This window comes from Cornus florida, unplaced genomic scaffold, assembly GCF_030987335.1.
Source record: "Cornus florida cultivar Cherokee Brave unplaced genomic scaffold, ASM3098733v1 CherokeeBrave_3.0.0_Hap2_Chr01, whole genome shotgun sequence".
NCBI classification, from domain to species: domain Eukaryota; kingdom Viridiplantae; phylum Streptophyta; class Magnoliopsida; order Cornales; family Cornaceae; genus Cornus; species Cornus florida.
The window spans coordinates 26,979,905-26,986,342 of NW_026775571.1; the positions used below are offsets into that span (position 1 = coordinate 26,979,905).

At 36.0% G+C, this 6,438-nt stretch overlaps 1 pseudogene; it reads left to right on the forward strand.

Moving 5' to 3' along the window:
* The first annotated feature begins 999 nt into the window (after nucleotides 1–999).
* LOC132282725 (small nucleolar RNA R71) lies at nucleotides 1,000–1,097 on the forward strand (annotated as a pseudogene).
* Nucleotides 1,098–6,438: the final 5,341 nt, after the last annotated feature.

The window sequence follows — 6,438 nt, forward strand, 5'->3', positions numbered from 1 at the left end:
TTTTCCTACCACTCCTCAAAGGAATAATTGCTTGAACTTGCTCATTTCCAGGAAATCCTGATGAAGGACTTGCTTGTGCCATAAATTGCCCCTTAGTATTAATCTCAGTTTGACTAAGCAACTTACCTTTCTCTCTCACATTTAAAGAATTAGCTAATTGCCCAATTTGTACTTCAAGCTTTACAATTGATTGAGAGTGAGAATGAAACAATTGATTATCGTTTCAGAGATCACCTAAGGCTTCCAAGACATTGTCCTAAAAAACGGGACTCTTAGGAGGCACTTGATTTGGATTAGAGTAAGGTTCAAAATTTGATGCTTGAGGATGAGAGTAGGATTGAGAATTTGGTGCTTGAGGATGAGAATATTGATTTATATTTTGAGGATAGAATGAAGGATGGTAACCTTGAGAATTCTGATTTTAATTTGGAGAAATGGAGGAACATACCTTACTTGGTAACCTTAAGTTTGAAGAGGTTTTGCACCATCTCCTTGATTTTTCCATGCAAAGTTTGGATGATTCTTCCACCCCGGATTATAAGTACTGGAATAAGGGTTGTTCCCTTAATGAATGAAAGCGGCATTTGCTTGTTTTTGAGACTTAGTTGGTATGATTTGTCCAAGAGGACAATTTGAAGTATGGTGAGTGTAACTAGAACAAGTCATGCACATTTCATTGGAATAGTGAGGATAAGATTGAATTACCGAACCTTGATTCAAAAGGAATTTATCAAATCTTTAAATAAGATTTTTGACCTCGGCGGCAATTTCTATGGAAGAGTCTATTTGATTTAGAGCTTTCTTTCCTCCCACATTTGCTAGGTGACCCCCCTAGAAGATAAAGACCTATGCATTGAGTTTTCACTCATTTTTTAAAAAAGATGCCAAATTTCATCTTCATTTATTTTTATGTAGCTTCCACCACAGGAAGCACCAACAATACCCTTATTAGCATCGGATAAACTTGAAAAGAAACATTGAACTAATTACCACTTAGGAATGTCATGATGTGGACATTTCCACAGCAAGTCATTCAAACGTTCCCATACTTCATGAAAGGGTTCTCCTTCTTCTTGTGCAAATTCATGAATGGAAGTTCTCATAGAATCGGTTTGACTCACGGTGTAATACTTCTTTAGGAACTCTCATTGCAATTGTGTCCAAGAAGTGATTATATTTGACCGCAAGTTGTTAAACAAATATTTAGCTTTATCCCGAAGAGTGAAAGGGAAAAACTTCATTTTAAGGACTTCTTCCGGCACATCCGTGATTTTAAGGCTCTTCATTGCTCAACCCATAGAAAAGGGGGCACATTAATGGTGTAAGCCTTAATCTCATAATGATGAGCACAAAAATTTGGCAATTGAATGCAAGTAGGTGCATTATATTGATTTGGAGTATAACGATCCCTAAGGACCATTGGAGGATTGAGAGGATTGAGAGGAGGGTATGCCATTTGACCTTGTTGAGGGTATGCCAATTGACCTTGTTGAGGGTAAGCCATTTGAACATATTGTTGTTATTGCTCACTAATTGAGGGAACAACATTTAGCCTTGGCATCCCTGGATTAGGTTGTTGCCCCATAGGATTGATTGGATGTGGCATTCCCAAGGGTGGATGCATACCTTGAGGATCCAAAATATGAACTTGTTGTGGGTGGTGCACATCGTTATGATCCACATAACCAAGATCTTCAATGGGATCTACAATTGGATCTATTGGGTCTTCCATTAAAGGTGATGGAAGATCAAAATTTGGAAGATTAGGATGACTATCCCTAGTACTACCTTTTAAACACCGAAGGGAAACTTCGAGATTTTGATTTATAGGAGTAAAAGGTCGATTAAGTGATCTACGACCACGCATTCACTAGAATAAGTCAACACACCAACATACCACTTTTCAACCTACACATATGATGTTCCTAAACTCCTTAAAAATATTAATGCACTAAAATAAATAAAAGCCTCCACATGGGCTGATGCCTTTTATAAGAAGGCATGCTTGGACTTAAAAATAAAGCAATTCAATTTAAGCCACCACTTGGGCTGTCCAAAGCATGCAAATTGGTAAACAATTAAAGTACTAAAATTAAAGAGAACTTACAGATGGTACTTAAGCAACTTCAATTTTTTTTTTTTTTTTTAATTGCTTCTAAGTCCAGCATTTGCTCCACTTTGCTTCAAGTACCTAATTGACAAATCAAATAAGAAAATAAAAATTAAAATGACTTAAAAGTAAACAATCAACAAAGAGCTAATGTCTAATTCAATTCTATTAAAAACCGTTTGATCCCCGGCAATGGCGCCAAAACTATCACAAGACGTAGGGGTGTTTGTCTATTCCTTCTAAATAAATATAAATATATACATATATATATATATATGTACATATTTATATGTCGAATTAAACCCACGATGAAGATGTCGCTGAAGTCTTGGGGCAACGACATCATAATACAAAGACCATAATGGAAAGTTCAACAGGAAGGAAGTTACCTAAAGCCAGGAGAACGTGGTCTACAAATAACTTCTATATACATGCATGATATATATATATATATACATATATATATATATATATACATATAATTATACAGGGAAAGGGATTCTGTAGAATGAAAAGACTACAAAGAACGTGGGACACTTGGGCAAATATAAACAATTCAGTTGAAAGTGGTGGTACTTCATATAGTAACTACGACTAACTAAGGAAGTTATTGAAGGTTATGGATGACAAAGGTTAAATTAGTAGAATCATGGTTTGAAATAAAGGAGAATACCATGCATGACGAAGAAGAATAAGGAAGACATGGGACACGTGGCAAGATCTGGACCTTCCAGGTGGAAGTTCTCAACTGTTGCTGCAACTACCGACTTTCCATCTGGGCAGTTCCAGAACATAGGTAAAGGCTTGTAAGCATGCATTCAACCACCAAGACCACTATTTATTAGTTATAAATCATGGGAGAATATGATTTTACACTTGTAAACATTGAGAGAAGGCTAGAAGATCATGGGACACTTGGCAGTCTAAGGAAAGGCCAAGTGGAAGCTACCAAGGCTGCCACATATCAGTTTACATGCATAAAGGAGCTCTACAAATAGAACACTTAGAGCTGGCTTGCAAATCCTATTCAAATCGCACAGCCCAACAATATTTTATTTTCTTTGCATTCATGTATCTTTACATTCATGTAATGCAATTTTAATATGTTTAATTCAACTCCTGCACTTATTATTCCTACTTTCCAGCACTTTACTCTGAAATCCTGCACGTTCAATACTGCCTTCCTTTCTATTAGCCATAAAATAGTCCAAAAGTCCTTTTTCAAGGCAAAAAAAACCTCCGAAGGTGGTAATTCAAGTTGATGAGCACTGAAAACTGCACATTTAAACCCCTTAAGCTTGAACGTTCTAGTACCTTATCCTATCTTATTTTCCCATTTTAGACTAATTTCATGTTATTTCCCTTTTTAGGCACTTATCCCCAAAATAAGTTAATTCAGCTGAATTAGAGCATAAAAGATGCAATCTCAAGCTTAATGGAAGAAAGGAGCAAAGTGGAAGCAAGTTGGTGAAAGGAAGCACTCTTCGATCGATTGAACAAAGCTTAGATCAATCACACAGTGATTGTTCTAACAATGCCAAGATAGATTGAGCCTTTTGTCCTTATCCTCAGCAAAATACCTTCTTCGATCGATCTAACATTTCTTCGATCTATCGAACATCTTTAATCTTATCCTTACCTACCACTTTTTTCCTCTTCCCAAAAATATCTTAGCCTTATCTTTATTCTAAAAAGGCACTGCCAAGGTTCGATCGATCGAACCAACCTTGATATTGATCGAACTGCCTTGCATTGCGTGAAAAGTTGATTTTAAGCTAAATTGAATGTGTGCTCGTGGTGCAATCATGATGAGGTCCTAGTGCATGAGATCTAACCATTGGGTGTGACATTTGAGCTACCTATACAAGGATTTTGGCTATTTTGAGTAAGGATGTTGGTTAGATTAGAGGGACTTGACTAGAGATTAGAGAGAGAATACACAAATTGAAAAAGTTCTTCCTCTCTTCTAGGGTTTCGACCAAGGAGGAAGAAGATAATTTCTAGTATGGAGATAGCCCTTAAGGGTTGGATGACAACATCAATGAGTGGCTAAACATCTTCTTGGGGCTAGAGCTAGCCCTAAGCATGTTTCCTAGACTTTGATGCTTTGTAATTAATGGGGATTAATGTTGTAATTTTTGTCTTGACCTTTGATATACATATAAATCTTGTTTCTACCACGATTTATGTAGTTTAATATTTTCAATTGATCATTTAATTCTATTCATATGTTTATATATGCTAGAATGGATGTTCATAGGGTTATCTCTAGATTTTGTTACATTGATACATGTCTATGTGTGTTGATATTATGAATCTAGTAGTGGTCAAGGCATGGTGCTTAAGTGGAATACTCTTGAGGTTTATTTGATGGTTCATACTTATTTCTTGATGGATTGTGTCACAACCTTAGTTTAATTAGTTTAATTTTCTTGTCACTAGCTTAGTTGTAGTGTAGTTGCCTTACTTTCTTAGATAGGTGAACAGTCCATTCTTGTTGTTTGATGTTCCATACTTATGAATACAAGTAATATATTTCTCTAATTTGATGATGTGTATTGATCGTGGGTTTATGGAAGAATTAATGGGTTAATTTGATATGTTATGCTATTCATTAAATTGGCTAGACAATGTATGCTTACTTAGCCATCCATGCTAATATTTCAATCGATGGCACACACTCGCATTTGCAACACAATTTCCTCTTAATCCATCACACATTGAATGTTTAGCAAGGTAATGCTTAGTGGCGAACTCTATAACCCAAGACTCTTCTCTTCTATTTCTACATTTTACTCAATTTAGTTATTTTATATTGCATTTGTCTAGTTTAATTTGTAGTTTAACTCAACCAAACTATATTTTGATCACTCGACCAACTAATCCAACATTGTTTCCATACAAATACTGCCCTTTTTCCCTTAAGACAATCCCTACTCATCCTAGATATATTAGCAGTTAGAGGTAATAGTGGCACTCTATAAATTCAAACTTGGCCACACTACGAACTTTTAGCATGTTGCAAGGCAGCACACACCAAGTTTTGGCGCCATTTCCAAAGATTAGGCAACGCCATATTTTGGAAACAATTAGGAATTAATATTCTTTTGATCGTGCCTTTATTTTACTTTATTTTCGTTACTTATTATGTTTGTTCTTTATTGGCTAGGTACATTAAGCAAGGGAAGTGAAGCAAAGGAAAATTCTAAAGCGATGAGCAAGGTAAGGTAAGCAAAAGTGCAAAAATCTAAAGATTTGCAACATAAAAAAAAAATTGAAAAATAATTTGAAGTTGCTTAAAGATCCTTTGTGATCTTTTCTAATGCAATCTCTAGTTAAATCGTCGACCCCCATAGTGGCATTTTTTAAATTCCTAGATAAATCGTGAGCCCGCGTGGAGGCAATTTACTTTTCTTGCATATTATTCAAGCATGGGAGTATGGGAACATTGTATGTGGAGGTTTGTTGATTGATTTATTATGGATGAAAAGAATTTTCTACTTGCTTGTTACTTGTTTTTGTTTTGTTTGTGCATGCATGGTCGTAGGTCGTTAAATCATACTCTTGTCCCACTTAAATTAAATCTTGAATCCATTGTTTGTAATTCTAAGGGAAGGGGTAATTCTAGTCATTCTATTTCATCAATGGAAGACATCAATGAGGACCGTATGGAGGACTTTGGTCACATAGACCAACAAGGTATCTTCCACCCTAATATGCATCATGACAACATTCAAGTACCATTAGACATGCCAAGACCATTCAGTCCACCACAACAACAAGGCCATGTTCTATTGGGAATGCCTCAGCCAATTTTTGCCCCACAACCTCCCATTGCTCAAGTTAATCATGGTGCTTATGTAGCACCACCGGTTATGAATCTTCCTCTTACTTTGCCTAACCATTATGTGCCAAATGAGTATAATGCACAAATATGCATTCAACTTCCTCCTTTTAGAGCACATCACTATGAGATAAAACCGCAAACTATTCAAATGCTTCCTAACTATCATGGCCTTCCAAGTGAAGAACCTTATAAGCATTTGGATGAGTTTCTTGAAGTATGCTTCACTGTGAAATACACGGACACGCCGGAAGATGTTTTGCAATTAAAACTCTTCCCCTTTTACCCTTAAAGATAAGGCAAAATATTAGTTCAACAATCTTAGACCTTTTTCAATAACTTCTTAGGCGAAAATACAACAAGAGTTCTTAAAAAAGTACTATCTGGTTTCAAAGACCAATGCTATGAGAGCTTCTATTCGTGAATTGTCTTAAAGGGATGGGGAGATGTTTCATGAGGCATGGGAAAGATTTAATGACTTGCT